Genomic DNA, 18,507 nt, shown 5'->3' with positions numbered 1-18,507 from the left:
GGGTCTGGGGGGGACAGAGGGGTCTGGAGGGGAGCAGAAGAGTCTGGGGACAGAGGGGTCTGGGGGGGACAGAGGGGTCTGGAGGGGAGCAGAAGAGTCTGGGGACAGAGGGGTCTGGGGGGGACAGAGGGGTCTGGGGGGAAGCAGAAGAGTCTGGGGACAGAGGGGTCTGGGGGAAGCAGAAGAGTCTGGGGACAGAGGGGTCTGGGGGGGACAGAGGGGTCTGGAGGGGAGCAGAAGAGTCTGGGGACAGAGGGGTCTGGGGGGGACAGAGGGGTCTGGGGGGAAGCAGAAGAGTCTGGGGACAGAGGGGTCTGGGGGGAAGCAGAAGAGTCTGGGGGACAGAGGGGTCTGGGGGGGACAGAGGGGTCTGGAGGGGAGCAGAAGAGTCTGGGGGGCAGAGGGGTCTGGGGGGAAGCAGAAGAGTCTGGGGGGCAGAGGGGTCTGGGGGGAAGCAGAAGAGTCTGGGGGACAGAGGGGTCTGGGGGGGACAGAGTGGTCTGGAGGGGAGCAGAAGAGTCTGGAGCCAGGAGATAACGCTCGGTGTGCACAGTGTACACGGCAGCAGATCCCCCATAAGCGGAGTCCGGCCGGCCCTGTAGGAGAGCAGCGGCACCAGCGATGTGCAGGACTGTGCCGGCAGCCGGTGCCCTCTGATCACGTGCCGCCCCTGCCCGCCGGCGGCGCTGTGCCCTTATATAGCCGCCGCGCAGTCACCGCCTCCAGTCCGCGCTCAGTGTCAGGAGGACGGGAGGTTCCTGTCTGCGCCGCCGCTCAAATCCGGTCCCGCTGCCCCGAGCCCGGAGCCCCAAGGTATGTGACCCCCGGGAGTAGAGCAGATAGCGGCCAGAGACCCCCGGGGTGATGTCGAGGATGCAGGGCTGGGGGTGTATTGGATACATGGAGCTGTTTTCTGGGTGCTCTGAGTATGGGGCATTCCCATCTCCTGTGTGCAGTACTGGGGCGTTACTACTGGCTGTGGGGGGCTATATACAGTGTGTGTATGGATGCTGGGGGTGACACAATGGATGCAGTATAGAGTGTACCCTGTATACATTACGTTGGATATATGGGGTGATACTTGGGGCGTGCTGGCTTTAATACTGTGCATACACTTAAGTCCAAAAATATTTAGACAGTGACATACGTTTTGGCATTTTAGCTGTTTATCAAAACATATCCCACACCCAGTTCTATAATCCATATGGGCTTAAAGTGCCGACTCTTAATTTGCTGGGATTCACATCCTAACTGGAGGAAGCGTTTAGGAATGACAGCTCTTGTAGCTGCCTCTTTGTAAAGGGAATCTGTCACCAGTTTTATGGCATAGCAGCTACAAATATCGCCGACACGTACTTGTGGCTCATGTACCAGAACTACGTTTGCCAGCGCATGCGCACTTATGTTTTTTGGCTTTGCCCACAGTTGGACAAAGCATACTGCTCAGGCGCACAAGGCTATATTTCTGAGCAGACGCGAGTTGTCGCATAGAACAAGATGCGCTATATATGAAGTATGACGGCGACCAACAGCCAATGGGCGTGATGTAGAGACCCGAAACCATGCCCATCGGACCGGACTGAGAAGTTAACATACAGCGCGGGACACATTAAAAAACATTTTTGTGAGTATGCAAGGGGAGTCAGGGGGTTCTATAAGGATGTAGGGAATGCATAGCAGATGCTTAATAAGGCGATATTTTTAGCTGCTATGCCATAAAACTGGTGACAGATTCTCTTTAAAGGGACCTAAAGTATTTGGACAACTATCTTAGAAGCTCTTCAATGGGCTGCATGGACTATCTCCTCGTTAATCATTAATTAAGCAAGAAAAAGGTATGGAATTTTCATTTGGAAGCTGTTGCTGTGAACCCACAACATGCAGTGAGAGGAGCTCTTAATGAAGGAGAAACAGACCATTAGGCTGGGAAAAAAAAGAAGAAATCCATTGGAGAGATAGCGAAAATGTTAGGAGCGGCCAAATCAACAGTTCGATACAGTCTCAAAAAAACTAAAAAAAAAATGCAATGGTGAGCTCGGGAACTTTAAAAAGATCTGGATGTTCATGGAAGACAACAGTGGTGGATGATCACAGAATCCTTCCCATGGTCAAGAAAAATCCCTTCATAAAATCGACCCATGTGAAGACTCTCCAGGAAGTTGGTGTCTCAGTATCCAAGTCTGCAATAAAGAGAAGATATCATGAGAGCAAATACAGGGGGTCACCACAAGGTGACATATTAGACATTACCAAAAAACATACAAAGAAGACACACAGTTCTGGAAAAGCAAAACTAAGATCAACCTGTCCTAGGATGATGGGAAGAAGGAAGGATGGAGAAGGCTTGGAACGGCTCCTGATCCTTGGCACATCCTCTGTAATGCATGATGGAGATGGTGTGATGGTGCGGGCATGCATGGCTTCCAATGGCTCCGGATCACTAGTGGTTATTGATGATGTGACTGAAGACAGAAGCCGGCGGATGAATCCTGTGTACGGGCCAAACGTTCTGCTCAAATTCACCCAAATGCAGCAGGGTTGATGAATGACGCTTCACAGGACAGATGGACAATGACCCAAAATGTCCTGCAAAAATAAAGATAATTTGCAATGGCAGAGTCCTCACCAGGTTTCGGCCCATCAAGCCTCATTTCACAGGCTGAAGGCAGAAAGAGACAGAAACAAACGAGAATTGAAGCCACTGCAGTAAAAGTGACAAAGCCTCACACAGGAGGAGACCAGCGGTGGTGACGTCCATGGGCTTCAGACTTCAGGTCGTCATTGCTGCAAAGTCTCACACCTGTGGAGACCAGCGATGGTGACGGCCACGGCCTTCAGACTTGATTCCATCATTGATGCAAAGCCTCACACGGGAGGAGACCAGCGATGGTGACTGCCATGGCCTTCAGACTTCAGCCAATCATTGTTTCAAAGCCTCAAACAGGAGGAGACCAGGATGATGACGGACATTGATTTCGGACTTCAGACCATCATTGCTGCAAAGCCTCACACAGGAGGAGACCAGCAATGGTGACGGCCATGGCCTTCAAACGTCAGACTATCCTTGCTGCAATGCCTCACACAGGAGGAGACCAGGATGGTGACGGCCTTGGCCTTCAAACGTCAGACTATCCTTGCTGCAATGCCTCACACAGGAGGAGACCAGGATGGTGACGGTCATGGCCTTCAAACGTCAGACTATCCTTGCTGCAATGCCTGACACAGGAGGAAACCAGGATGGTGACGGTCATGGCCTTCAAACGTCAGACTATCCTTGCTGCAATGCCTGACACAGGAGGAAACCAGGATGGTGACGGTCATGGCCTTCAGACTTCAGACCATCATTGCTGTAAAGCTTCACACAGGAGGAGACCAGCGATGATGACGGACATTGTTTTCGGACTTCATACCATTATTGCTGCAAAGCCTTACACAGGAGGAGACCAGCGATGGTGACGGCAATGGCCTTCAGACTTAAGACCATCATTGCTGCAAAACCTCACACGGGAGGAGACCAGCGATGGAGATGGCCTTCAGACTTCAGACCATCATTGCTGCAAAGCCTCACACAGGAGGAGATCAACGATGGTGACGGCCATGGCCTCCAGACTTCAGGCCGTCATTGCTGCAATGGATTCTCTGCAAAGTATTAAACATGGACATTGTAGTTAAGGGAAAGTGAATTTGCTCAATTATTTTGAGCCCCTGAAATGAGGTGGCTTTGTAAAAAATGGCTTTGTTCAACCCCTTTAATTAAACATGGAAGCCTCTTCTTCAATTGTATCTCAGTTGTTTCGGTATCTGGCTAAATATTTTTGGACCTAAGTACATGTGGCGAGCAGTGCTGGGACGATAGCATCGTGTCTATAGTGTGGAGTCTACAGCATGGGGACTGTAGCATGGGGTATACAGTGCGGAGTATTGTATGGGATGTACAGGGGCCAATGTACTGAATACAGTGGTCTATGGAGGTGTAATATAGGTGGGTGTGGGGTGCTGGGCTGTGGAGTAGGTGTATATAGGGTGTATGTGGCATGGGGTGGCTGTATTTTAGGTATATGTAGGCTGGGGGTCCTGAGCTGTATTACAGGTGTATTGGGCTGTTGTACAACTGTATGTAGATTACTATTAGGCCTATTTTCCATTTGAGAGAAACACATCTGTGTCTCGCATGTGAAAACCAAGCTCTGGCGCCGGCACTTGGGAGTGGAGCGTGCGGCCGCATAGCAATACATGGAGCCGCACGCTCCGCTCCACAGTGCCGGCACCACAGCTTGGTTTTCACATGCGAGACACGGACGTGTTTCTCGCAAATGGAAAAGAGCCCTTAGGGGGATATTCGGGGGCCCTCGGGACAGTAGACTTCATATTTTCACCCTTATTGGACCGGTTGTCTTTATTCACAATGGAATGAGATGAGACTTTTATTGTTGTTCTATACGATGATACAATTTGAAGTTGCTGCAGAACATCTTCATCCTGCTTTACATCTGTGTCTATGTGACACTCCCTGGTGTCAGCACCTGAGTCTCTGTGTGAATATTTCAGTACATTTTAATAATTAATTGTGTTTTGTCTGGTGTCACTTTACAGAGGGTGGAGGGTCCCTGCTGTGTCTGTGCAGTATGGGGGCTCAGAAGTTGTACAGAGGGTCCCTGCCGTGTCTGTGCTGTATGGGGGCTCACTATTTCTACAGAGAGTCACTGCCGTGTCCGTGCATTATGGGGGCTCACTATTTGTACAGAGGGTCCCTGCCGTGTCCATGCAGATTGGGGACTCACTATTTCTACAAAGAGTCACTGCCATGTCCGTGCGTTATGGGGGCTCACTATTTGTACAGAGGGTCCTTGCTGTGTCTGTGCTGTATGGGGGCTCAGTAACTGTACAGGGGGTCTGGCCATGTGTATGGGTTATGGGGGCTCAGTAACTGTACAGAGGGTCCCTGCCGTGTCTTTGAGGTATGGGGGCTCAGTAACATTACAGAGGGTCCCTGCCATGTCTGTGGGGTGTAGGGGCTCACTATTTGTACAGGGGGTCCCTGCTGTGTTTATGGGATATGGGGGCTCACTATTTGTACAGACGGTCCCTGCCGTGTCTGTGCGGTATGGGGGCTCAGTAACTGTACAGAGGGTGCCTGCCTTGTCCGTGGGGTAAGTGGCTCACTGTACAGAGGGTCCCTGCCGTCTCTTTGGGTTATGGGGGCTCAGTAACTGTACAGAGGGTCTCAGGCGCCAAATGTTTGTGCAGTTGTACTGGGCCGTGTGTAATTGTAGCCTCCTGATGATGTGCAGGAATCCAGGGGTCTCCTCACCCCCCTCCACTATACAGAGAGGGATGTCTATTTTGCGCAGAGCATGGTCGACAGCATTCCTGCGGTCCTGTCAGCTGAGGGTTGTGCTCCTGTTGTTTATGAGTTGTAGGCGGAGTGTATCTGCAGATCAAAATTCATACAGTATCTGCGAAAACAGGAGCAAGACAGAACCTGGTCCCTGCGGCCTAGAACCTTAGATAAATCAGTATCTTCAGCATTCTGCAAAGTCATGCTGAGACTTGTAGTACCACCGGATATATCGGTGATAATGCTGCCAGTGCCAGCTTGTGCACAACACCCAATGAGATACAATTCGGGTGACTCAGTGCGATGGTGTGACGTGGTGGCTGTACTGAGTCACGTAAGCCGCCATGATTAGATGTTCATCCCTGGGAGACCCCGGGGCATTTATAATTGTTATATGCTGAATGGAGCCATCAATGTGCAGACAGTTTGGCGGAGCTTTGTCCTTGGAGCGTAGCCCGTTGTGTTCTATGGGAAAGCGGATCGATCTGATCTCATTATTTTATCTCCAGAGAACTGGATGAGACCGGGGACAGTGTACCCAAAAAGCTGCTACTTTGTAGAAATGTTCTGACCTTGATGTCTCAAGTTATCTGAAGACGTCTGTAGAGTATTGTGGGTATCTACCCCAGTGACAGATACTTCAGCGGCATCCTTGGTATATCCGGATCCCTCACACTAGCGCCTGTACTGCTACAGTCCTGACCCTGCTGTGACTGTTGATAACCCCTCCTGTGACATATAAATCTGTGACCATCTATAATATGTCGTGATTTTTTTTATTTCTAAATGACTTTCCATATTGCTACATTACTGCAGAATATTCTGGAATGAAGCAATGATGAGAGTTTAGGTAATTAATCGAAATTCCCCGGCTTGGATGATTTTGCACCCACCACCCCTCCTCCGGGGGTCCTGCTATTGGGATAAGATGCTCCTTTCATCCATTCTGCATATTAATTGCCACAGAAACCGAAATTACTAACAAGAAACACGAGTTCTGAGAAACAAAGATCTTTTCATCTGTGTCAGCGTCTGACGCCGAGGATTGGACCGCTGGGAATACTGGGGGGGGGGGGGGGGGGGGGGGGGGGTTTGGGGGGACGAACTGTCTCATTGCCAAATTGTATCCACCGCATGGAAATGTTAATGATCTGTAAATAAGTGAGATTAGAGGAATGTGACTTATGTAAGAAAGTCCATGAATGGTTAATGTTTAACCCCTTACATGTCTAGTGGTAAATGTAACATGGATCCATCATGGTGGTCAGGCGATGGATACAGGGTATATGCTGTAGATGAGGAATGTCCTCCTCCGGGGTGAATGTGTCCTTATAATGAGAAAATGTGACTGAAAGACAAGTCTGATAGATTTACATCCGAAGTGATGAAGAATGACGGTGAGACACTGAGCAAACTGGTTCAGCAAAGCCGAGACAGACAAGTGAGGATCACAGATAATAATGTATCCAATGCCAAATATACAGCAATAATAAATGGCAATGCATCACCCCCGGGGACGGTGGCCATGCTGTTATAGGGCCATACACACCAGAAAGCTGAATTCTCTCCTGACTGCATGGTGTACTCCTCTTGGCCTGTATGGGGAGAGGTCTTCTGGGCTCCTCTGTCCCCCCCACTCCATTCCTCCAGACTCCCCCCACACACACACTTCTCCAGTCTCCTTTGTCCTCCTTCCACATTCTCTTCCCCCTCTGTTACTCCAGTCTCCTCTAACCTCTGGGCTCCTATGCACCCCACCCACCGTCACTCCTCCAAACTCTGTCCCCCCCTCACCTTGCTCCTCTATAGTCTTCTCTGTCCCCCCCACCTTGCTCCTGTAGTCTTCTCTGTCCCCCCTCACCATTCCCCGCTTCTCTGGACTCCTGTTCCCCCCACCCCTGCTCTTCTCCGGACTCCTGTCCACTCGTGCTCCTCCGGACTACTGACCCCCCTCCCACGCACCTCCAGACTCCTGTTCCCCCCGTACTCCTCCAGACTCCTGACACCCCCCCCCCCCCCCACGCTCCTCCGGATTCCTGACCTTCCCCCCCGCACACCTCCGGACTCCCGTTCCCCCATGCTACTCCTGACCCCCCGCCCCCCCCCCCTGCCCCTCCGGATTCCTGTTTCTCACTCCTCCCCTTTCCCCCCGCGCTCCTCCAAACTCATGTCCTCCCCTTGCTCTTCCGGCCTCCTGTCACCCCCTCAACCCCCCCCCCCCTCTCCTCCAGACTCCTATTCCCCCCCTGCTTCTCTGGACTCCTATCCTCCCCCCTCCCCACTTCTCTGGACTCTCGTCCCCCCCCTGCCCCTCTGGACTGCTGTCCCCTCCTCCGGACTCCTGTGCCCCCTGCTCCTCACTCCTGTCTCCCCTCTGTGTCTGTTCCCAACTTGTCCTGCAGGAAGCCTCCATGCACATAAATCAGCAGGATTAGCCGACTTTATTGCAAACGAGGTCCTTAAAATTCCATCGTATCAGCATTTGCTGAACAGCTGAATATTACTTTATTGCCCCCTGTTATCAGCTATTTTAATCTGGAGAAGCCGCGATTATGGTCATGTGTCCTACAATCTACTGCTCCTGTTCATCAGCCATCACCTATGCACACATTATGTATGCTATCACTCTCCGTCCATAAAGGAGCAAAAAGTTGCATTTAACTCCAAATAACATCCAATCTCTTGCCGCAGTAAATGGTGAACCCCTTTGGCCGGCGTCACACTCAGCGTATGCAAATACGGTCCGTATATTACGGCCGTAATACGCTGAAAAGTCCCGAAAATAGTGGTCCGTAGCTCCTCCGTAGGCAGGGTGTGTCACCGTTTTTTGCGCATGGCATCCTCCGTATGTAATCCGTATGGCAGCCGTACTGCGTGTTTTTATCGCAGGCTTGCCAAGCCGACATACCGCTATAGAAGTGATCCATGTGTTAAAAAAAAAATAAAAACATATATACTGTCTATATATATATATATATATATATATGTCAGTGAGACACATATATGTATATATATTCTTACTTCATACAGCCGCGAGATAGCAAAAAGCCGGTAATTCAAGGTGGCATTAACCCTTCATTACCCCATATCCCACCGCTACACGGGAATGGGAAGAGAGTGGCCAAGTGCCAGAATAGGCGCATCTTCCAGATGTGCCTTTTCTGGGGTGGCTGGGGGCAGGTGTTTTTAGCCAGGGGGGGGGCCAATAACCATGGACCCTCTCCAGGCTATTAATATCTGCCCTCAGTCACTGGCTTTACTACTCTGGCGGAGAAAATTGCGCGGGAGCCCACACCAATTTTTTCCGCCATTTAACCCTTTATTTTAAGAGCTAGAACGGCCAAATTTTGCAGATACACACTACTAACATTAGTAGTGTGGATTATGCAAAAAAAATGGTGATATGAGATGGTTTACTGTATGTAAACCATGTCTCATATCATGTCGGGTTTAGGAAGGAGAAAGCAAAAGCCGGTAATTGAATTACCGGCTTTTTGCTATCTCGCGGCTGTATGAAGTAAGAATATATATACATATATGTGTCTCACTGACATATATATATATATATACCTATTCAATGTGTACACATTTATTCTACCTATTCTACTATAAGCTGTCAGTGTGATTTTACTGTACACCGCACTGAATTACCGGCTTTTCTCTGTAACAGCGCTGCATATTTCTCGCAAGTCACACTGCTGGTCCGTGTGTAATCCGTATTTTTGGGGCTTCCATAGACTTTCATTGGCGTTTTATTTGCGCAATACGGTGACAAACGCAGCATGCTGCGATTTTCTACGGCCGTAGAAAGCCGTATAATACTGATCAGTAAAATACAGCAGATAGGAGCAGGGGCATAGAGAATAATTGTGCCGTATTTTTTGCGAGTTTTACGGACATAGTTTCTGCGCTGTTACGTCCGTAAAACTCGCAAGTGTGACGCCGGCCTTTGGCTGTATATTATGTAGGTTCCCTGTATTTTTGTGTTTTCTCCATATGTTTGACCTAAGATCCTGGTCCATTATTCTGGAAACACTGCGTGTTTTACCTGTTTCCGCCTGTCACCCCAATCATCATATAAAGGCACAGCGGCGAGAGCTGCGCACCGGCACCATCTGCATTCCGCCTCTTGCATCTGTCCTGATTGCAGGTGTATTAATAATTCATTGTGCATTTAATTAGTCATGTAAGCAGCAGCTGTCACCACTTAGATCCGTCACAGCAGAGCGCGCCGCGTCCACGAGTCCCATCATTTCTCAGCCATTGTTTGCACGCTATAATTATCATCTATTCTGCTTCAATTGGCCGTAAACTCTGAGGTCCTTTATGAAGCTGATGACTCGTGGCCGTGTGATAAGCCCAGAGCAATCCGTCCTCACACTCCTGTATATGCGGCATCTGGAGGCTGCAGGAGCCCAGCCCCGATGATGCATGCGGAATACTGGTGTATGTGACCCGCCACGGGAATCGGTGCAGGTGTTACCTCTGCACTCGCATTCCTCCCGTAGCTGCATCCACAACTATTTTAACTTTTTTCTTTTTTTCCCCCACCAACTGTTTCATTAGGCTTCTTTTACACTTGCCGTGTTTTTTGCGGGCCTTTTCTGCCAACCGTATTGCCGCAATTTTGTCTGCCGCAATAACGGACCTCAAAAAACTTGCGGATTGCCGTTTTTCTGGTTTCCAATACTATGGAAAAAGTATTGGAAAAAAAATGGTGTTTCCGTCCATAAGCCATGAAAAATATCGAGCAGGCTCGATATATTTTCATGGCAGTAAATACGGCTTTCATGGCCATACGGCGTATGGTACTCCGTGGAATTATTGCGGCCCGTTTTTGCGGCCCGATAGAAATCTATTGGGGCCACAAAAATGGGCCGCAAAACCACGGCAAGTGTAAAAGAAGCCTTAGGCCGGGATCACACAAATGCGAGAAACACGTCCGTGTCTCGCATGTGAAATCCAAGCTCTGGCGCCGGCACTTGGGAGCGGAGCTTGCAGCTCCATGTGTTGCTATGCGGCCGCACGCTCCGCTCTGGATTGCTGGCGCCACAGCTTGGTTTTCACATGCGAGACACGGACATGTTTCTCACATGTGTGATCCCGGCCTTATTGTAAAAGTTGCAGACTAATAAAAATCCCAAACTGTCTCACTTATCTGTCTATGCTGCATCACCCCCACGGCTAAAGGTTCCAGCTATGAGGATTTGCCTCCTCCTCAAAATCTCAAAACGTGGAGTTTCTGCTCTGAAAAGTCTGCAAGACAACTCCGTGCACATAAAAACTTTGGGAAGTTTTTGAGGAGTTTTTCATTTTCTGAATTAGTTTTCAAGACTTCTTGAAGAGTTTTTTTTCTTTCCTTTTGCCTGTTGATTGGACAGTGCGTAGTTTTGAGAGGTCTCTGATCAGGATTCTCTTTACGACCTCATTCACATATCAAAATAATTTGGTTCATTATTCTTGTATGAGAGAAAATTGGATAAGACCATGATCAAACTGTGGTCCAAGTGTCATCTTTCATGCTGCTGCAATTCAGGTAGGTGCAGGCTTCATTAGATGGCAGTAGAGAGGAAGCAGGTCTGCACCTAAACAGAGCTGACCTGCAGTGCAACAGTGAGGCTACCACAGGTGGCAGCAGAATAGTCAAACAAGCCGGGTCAAGTCCTAGACCGCAACGCAGTGCCAAAGGAATAAGCAAACTCGCGGTCAGAGACAAGCCAGGAGGCCATAACGGTCAGGAGCGGATAAGACAAAGGACAGAAACAGGTCAGGATACAAGCCAAGTCAAAACCAGGGAGTCTGCACCCTAAAGGGAAACACTGAGTCAAGACGGTAAGGGTATGTGTCCACGTTCAGGATTGCATCAGGATTTGGTCAGGATTTTCCATCCGTTTTTGTAAGCCAAAACCAGGAGTAGGTGATAAATACAGAAGTGGTGCATATGTTTCTATTATACTTTTCCGCTAATTGTTCCACTCCTGGTTTTGGCTTACAAATACTGATGAAAAATCCTGACCAAATCCTGATGCAATCCTGAACGTGGACACATACCCTTACGGGAAAACAGAGGCACGGGCCCAGACAGCAAACGCAGCAGGACCAACCAGAGCCAGCCACAGCAGCACCAGGCACAAAACACAACTGACATCGCCTGCAGGAAGCAGCAGCGAGAAACAGCGATTCCAAACCCAGACAGAGGCCAAGAAAGGCCAAATCCCGACACTACCAGACCGGGAAAAAGGGAAAACAGGACCCAAAACCTGGTCCGGATCATGACATCATCCGTTTTCATGTACACGGATAACAAAGAATGTTTATTCACCGTGTCCTATGTGAAAATCAGACAGCAGTCTGACCCATAGATTACCAATTTTGATTTCACCCTCGGGTACAAATCTTACATCGTCGAGCTTTTCTGCGGACTACCCGGTCAGTGAAATATCTTGAACACGTGAATGGCCCCATAGACTATCACAGTTACAAGTCCCATTAATTAAAATCCCAGATAGCGCTCGTATGTGAAAGTCAGATATCATAATGGGTCTACAGAAGTGAGAACATTTTACCAAAATGGAAAATGCTCCAAATTTTTATTTTATTCAAGCAATTTGGAGAAAGTCCACTCCAAAGATGTCCATGTCAACACAGCCTTAGGGTAAATGGACTTTCTTAATCCTTTAAAAAGTGACATGTTTTTAGGTGCACACCGCTTCAGAAACCGCTCCTTGTTTTTCGAGGAATTTTTTCTATTCCTGAAACTTTTTTTTTATTAGACAGTGCCTTAGTTTGGAGGCGCTTTAAAGAAGTTACATGCAATATTTTACAAAACCTGAAGTAAAAAAACTGCACTTAAAAAAAAATAAAAATAAAATAGAATAGAACATGATGAACAGGAAAGTGATTTTTCAATAGAAATGGACAGGAAGAGTCTTCCCAGGGCTTTTTTAGACCCACTAATAAAAAAAAAACCACAGTGTCCATTTTGAGATTAAAAGTTTTCAGTGTGACATGTGCACAATTATTTTTGACAGCTGCTGTATCAATATGTTGTACTGTCCCTTTAAATCCAGCACGGAGCGTGCTGGCAGCCGGGGATGTTTTTGTCTGGGGCTGCGACGTTCCGCCTTTTACTGTGGCTTTTAGTAGGCGGTTTGGTATTTCATCCGCTGCTATTATCTTCGATGCCCAAAATGCCACAGGAACACCCTGCTCCCGGGGGGTTTATTGGCCGCAGCTATTGTTCAGCGCTGCAACAAACAAAAGAAAAATTGTTTATAAAATATTTCTGCTTTGACTGTTTATTTATTTTTTGCAATGAATTTTAGTTATTTTACGAGGGACTGAAATACTCACAGCGGTCACGTGTCATGTGTCTTCATTCAGGAGGTAATGAAATTCTCCGTCTTGTTTTTCAAGATTTTTTTTGTCCCCCTCCTCCCCCGCCCCGGCCCCTCCTTCTCTATATTCTCATTTTTCGAACGCATTATATAGGGGATGAGCGCACATGAGGCGTAATCCGGGTGTACAGGACGGCCGTGTACACAGGGTGTGGGCACAGGGCCACGTTGCTGTGTTTGCAGGTGTCAGCCCCAGATGCAAATTGTGCAGATGATTTGTATTTTGCACATTGGGGGAGGGGAGCGGCAGATCTGTAACGCTCATTATTTACGATTGCTTTTTATTAATCCTTAATTAAACATTTTGGCCGTTGTGTTTCTGTAACATCTTCAGATTTTTGCCTCTGTTTCTGTGATGATAAAACGTTTCTCCGCTTCGCTCTGAAATAACACAGGAAGTGGTCGGCTCATAGGAAGACGCGGAGTCGGCAGCACACGCTCTGCAGCGCACGCTCTACAGCGCAGCACGTGATATCTGTGGCTTGTAGGGGAAAGGTAAAGCATCTCTGCTCAAAAACAACAGTAATGTCCTCTGTACATGAGCCAATGTCAGTAATAGTAAACTGTCACTAAGGCTGTCGTCACACTAGCAGTATTTGGTCAGTATTTTACATCAGTATTTATAAGCCAAAACCAGGATTGGGTGATAATACAGAAGTGGTGCACATGTTTCTATTATACTTTCCCTCTAAGGGTATGTTCACACGTTCAGGATTTCCATCCTTTTTTTTTCAGGACAGTTTTTTTTAAAAACTGCAGCTCTTGGCAGAAAACGCAGGTCCTTTTTTTGGTCCTTTTTTTGTCCTTTTTTGATGCGTTTTTTGATGCGTTTTTTGATGCGTTTTTTTATCCTTTTTTTATGCAGTTTTCTATGCAGAGACTGTGTTTCCTAGGAAGCTTTTTAGGGCTAAAATGGCTGAAAATACCCTACCCCTACCCCTAACCCTAACCCTACCCCTAACCCTACCCCTAACCCTACCCCTAACCCTAACCCTAACCCTACCCCTAACCCTACCCCTAACCCTACCCCTAACCCTAACCCTACCCCTAACCCTAACCCTACCCCTAACCCTACCCCTACCCATATTCTAACCTTAGTGAAAAAAAAAAAAAATTCTTAATTTTTTTATTGTCCCTACCAATGGGGGTGACAAAGTGGGGGGGGTGTCATTTACTATTTTTTTATTTTGATCACTGAGATAGGTTATATCTCAGTGATCAAAATGCACTTTGGAGCGAATCTGCCGGCCGGCAGATTCGGCGGGCGCACTGCGCATGCGCCCGCCATTTTGCAAGATGGCGGCGCCCAGGGAGAAGACGGCCGGACGGACACCGGGACGCCGGGTAAGTATAAGGGGGGGAGATTAGGGCACGGGGGGGGCATCGGAGCACTGGGGGGAGGCATCGGAGCACGGGGGGGGGCATCGGAGCACGGGGGGGCGGGATCGGAGCACGGGGGGGGCAGCCACACTCCGCCCACGCACTTCCGCCCGCTCCCCCGCACTTCCTGCTGCAGCGGTTCTGCACATCAAATCGCAGTAAAACCCGCAGATATATTTTTGATCTGCGTGTTTTACTGCGATTTTGACCTCACAATGGAGGTCTATGGGTGCAGAACCGCTGCGGTTCAGGAAGAAGAATTGACATGCTCCTTCTTTTTTCCGGGAGCTATTCAGCGCGGCTTTTTTTTTACAATTTCCGGACCATGTGCACAGTGTGTCCTGTTTTCCATAGGGTACAGTGTACTGTACCCTGCATGGAAAACAGCTGCGGAACCGCAGCGGCAAAACCGCCGCGGTTCCGCGGTAAAAAACGCACTGTGTGAACATGGCCTAATTGTTCCACTCCTGGTTTTGGCTTACAAATACTGATAGTGTGACGGCAGCCTAAGTCTTAAAGATTTATTTCATGTCTTTGGTGGCTGCGACCCCGGTGTTATGGGATGTCTGTCTGAGATCGCCATCATTACACAGATGGGACCGAGAGTCATGTGACATCAGTACAGCACCATAATAATAATACAGAGCCGTCAATGTCTACTGTGCAATGGGCGGTTATATCATCTGCAGATCCCTGCTCATCCTCATGCTTCAAGGAAAGACAGCACTGGTATGTAGTCACACTCAGCGGTGCGAAGCTCTCCGCACCTTCACATAAAGTACATAACTGATTCTGAGTTACCTCCTGTATTATACTCCAGAGCTGCACTCACTATTCTGCTGGTGCAGTCACTGTGTACATACATTACATTGCTGATCCTGAGTTACATCCTGTATTATACCCCAGAGCTGCAGTCACTATTCTGCTGGTGCAGTCACTGTGTACATACATTGCTGATCCTGAGTTACATCCTGTATTATACCCCAGAGCTGCACTCACTATTCTGCTGGTGCAGTCACTGTGTACATGCATTACATTACTGATCCTGAGTTACATCCTGTATTATACTCCAGAGCTGCACTCACTATTCTGCTGGTGCAGTCACTGTGTACATACATTACATTACTGATCCTGAGTTACATCCTGTATTATACCCCAGAGCTGCACTCACTATTCTGCTGGTGCAGTCACTGTGTACATGCATTACATTACTGATCCTGAGTTACATCCTGTATTATACTCCAGAGCTGCACTCACTATTCTGCTGGTGCAGTCACTGTGTACATACATTACATTACTGATCCTGAGTTACATCCTGTATTATACTCCAGAGCTGCACTCACTATTCTGCTGGTGCAGTCACTGTGTACATACATTACATTACTGATCCTGAGTAAAGATTATTTTACAAGAACAGATCGGCAGCGTTAAACAACCAGTGATTGGCTTTTCAACAACAAACCGATAGGTAAATATTTCCCTCTCTGCTCGCTGAGTTGACAATGAATGGTCTGTGATGGATTTTTTTTTTTGCTGCAGTGTGATTCCTGCTTGCTCAGAACAATGTGCTCCCGAGAATAATGATCTTTTGTGTTGCACAGAAGTTCATCCAATGGACTAGTAAAATGCTTGTTCATCGGGTAAAATGATCGGCATTTTCTTAATTTCGACTCTGCAAAAACTCTGACTGTTTCACTTATTCATTCTCGTCTGGACTATTGTAACTCTCTACTAATCGGTCTCCCTCTTGCAAAACTCTCCCCGCTCCAATCTGTCCTGAATGCTGCAGCCAGGATCGTATTCCTCACCAACCGTTACACCGATGCCTCTACCCTGTGCCAGTCATTACACTGGCTACCCATCCACTCCAGAATCCAGTACAAAACTAATGGCTCAGCACCACCCTACATCTCCTCCCTGGTATCAGTCTACCACCCTACCCGTGCCCTCCGCTCCGCTAATGACCTCAGGTTAGCATCCTCAATAATCAGAACCTCCCACTCCCGTCTCCAAGACTTTACACGTGCTGCGCCGATTCTTTGGAATGCACTACCTAGGTTAATACGATTAATCCCCAATCCCCACAGTTTTAAGCGTGCCCTAAAAACTCATTTGTTCAGACTGGCCTACCGCCTCAATGCATTAACCTAACGATCCCTGTGTGGCCTATTTATAATAAAAAAAAAAAAAAAAAAAAAAGGTTCCTCGCATCATGTTCTCATACACTTTATGCAGTATTAGCCCTCTGTGTCTGTACTGCTACATACTTAGGCAGTTAACTGGTTCATGCAGCTTTACATGAACACCTGAGCCTTACACTATAGCTGGTCCGAATAACTAAAGCAATTGTTACCATCCACCTCTCGTGTCTCCCCTTTTCCCCATAGTTTGTAAGCTTGTGAGCAGGGCCCTCACTCCTCCTGGTATCTGTTTTGAACTGTATTTCTGTTATGCTGTAATGTCTATTGTCTGTACAAGTCCCCTCTATAATTTGTAAAGCGCTGCGGAATATGTTGGCGCTATATAAATAAAATTATTATTATTATTATTATTATCGGCAGTCTGTTTACACTGCAAGATTATTGTAAAATGAATGATCCTAGAAGTGTTCATTCACAATGGTCTTTCTGTGTATGTAATATCCCAGAGCTGCACTCACTGTTCTGCTCCTATAAAGCTGACAGGTAATTAGTCTTTCCTATATCTGATGACTTTACATTATCTGATGTACAGCAGATCCTTAAGAGAATGATCATGCTTCGACGCTTTTCTATCAGGGAATGAGTGCAGCTCTGGACGATGTAATCCTGTATAAGTACAGATGGGTTATTTCCTTTGAAATAAATCGTTCATTAGAAAGTCATAAAGTATCGTAACCTGCAGAGTGCAGCTGGCGAGCCGTCCGTTATTGCAGCAGGTGAGAATGGCAGCGAGGTCTATACAGGCTGCAGTTACATATTAACCTGTTAGATGGCTTGAAGTTATTAAGACTTTACAGCAGGGGGTTCGCAACATTGTTTTTTGTAAGTCTACAATCCCCATTATGTAACCCACAATAAGGCCGGAGTCACACTAGAGCGTAATATGGATGAGTGCTATGCGATAAAAAATCGCATAGCACTCGGCCCAATGTTAATTTATTGGAGCAGCTCCTTTCATCTGTTGTTTTCTCGGCCATATTATACGAGCAAGAGAAATTGCAGCTTGATACGATTGTCACCGTATTACGGCCGAGACTCGCAAATAAAAGTCTATAGGTGCGAGAAAAACTCGCACACCACAAGGACCATCAGTGTGACTTGCGAGAAATACGCAGCGGTGTTCTATAGAAAAGCTGGCGATTCAGTGGTGTACAGTAAAATCACACTAACAGGTTAGAAAAGAATAGATAGAATAAATGTCTACACATAGTATAGGTATATATATAGCCCATAATTCAATTATCAGGTTCTGTAAAATCATTACAGAACCCGACAGGATATGAGACATGGTTTACATACAGTAAACCATTTCATATCCCTTATAATTTTACATATCCCTCACTAATAATGTTAGTATTGTGTGTGTTCACAATTTTGGAGCTGTTGGTGTTAAACTAAAGGATTAATTCATGGAAAAAACTGGCATTGGATCCTGCCCAATTTTCTCCGCCAGAGAGGGAAGGCCAGTGACTGAAGGCAGATACTAATAGTATAGAGAGGGACCAAGGTTATTGCCCCCCCAGCTAAAGGCATCTGCTCCCAGCCGCCCCAGAAAAGGCACATCTGTAAGATGCACCTATTCTGGCTTTTAGCCTCTCTCTTCCCATTGCCCTGTGGTGGTGGCATATGGGGTAATTACGGGTTATTGTCACCTTGCTATTGTGTCAACGACACCTATCCATTATTAATCCAATAGTATGAATGGGTTAAAAATACACACACACACACACACACACGTTAAGAGTAATGTCTTTTAATGAAATAATGAAACACACAGATTTAACATCTTTATTACACTCTCAATCCAAGCGAAGCCCTCGCTCTTCTGTTAAAAAAAAAAAAAAAATCCAAAATGAAAAAGCAACAATATCCCATACCTGTTTGCTGTACAGTCAAGACCCACGCTGCAATCCATCTCAAGGGGTTAAATAATTTACAACCCGGAGCAGTGCTAATGCTATGGGCCAGGCTGTAAACCACGGAGGAATGAATGAAAAGCTGCCTGCACAGCCTCCCCGCCTGACCGGACATGAACTCATTAGTGTGGGAAAGTTTCTGAACATTTTGCCACGCTGTCAAGTTCACCTCAAGTCAGTGGAGAATATGTGCAAGTAAATAAAACCATGGCTAATGGAGAGCAAGATACCATGAGGCTATGTTCACACTTTGCGGATTTTGCTGCGGATCCACA

The 18,507-nt window shown here is 47.3% G+C and overlaps 1 protein-coding gene across 5 annotated transcripts in view; it reads left to right on the top strand.

Annotated features, from left to right (window-relative positions):
• The first annotated feature begins 714 nt into the window (after positions 1 to 714).
• The window catches only part of SYNE3 (spectrin repeat containing nuclear envelope family member 3), an 82,868-nt gene continuing 65,075 nt past the window's right edge, over positions 715 to 18,507 (top strand). For all 5 annotated transcript variants that reach the window (XM_069737545.1, XM_069737563.1, XM_069737554.1 and 2 more), the window contains exon 1: positions 715 to 813. The gene's annotated coding sequence lies outside the window, so the exon portion shown is untranslated. The remainder of the gene's footprint in view (positions 814 to 18,507) is intronic.

The sequence above is a fragment of the Ranitomeya imitator genome, chromosome 1, assembly GCF_032444005.1.
Source record: "Ranitomeya imitator isolate aRanImi1 chromosome 1, aRanImi1.pri, whole genome shotgun sequence".
Lineage (NCBI taxonomy): Eukaryota > Metazoa > Chordata > Amphibia > Anura > Dendrobatidae > Ranitomeya > Ranitomeya imitator.
This window is presented reverse-complemented; position numbering and strand designations above follow the sequence as displayed.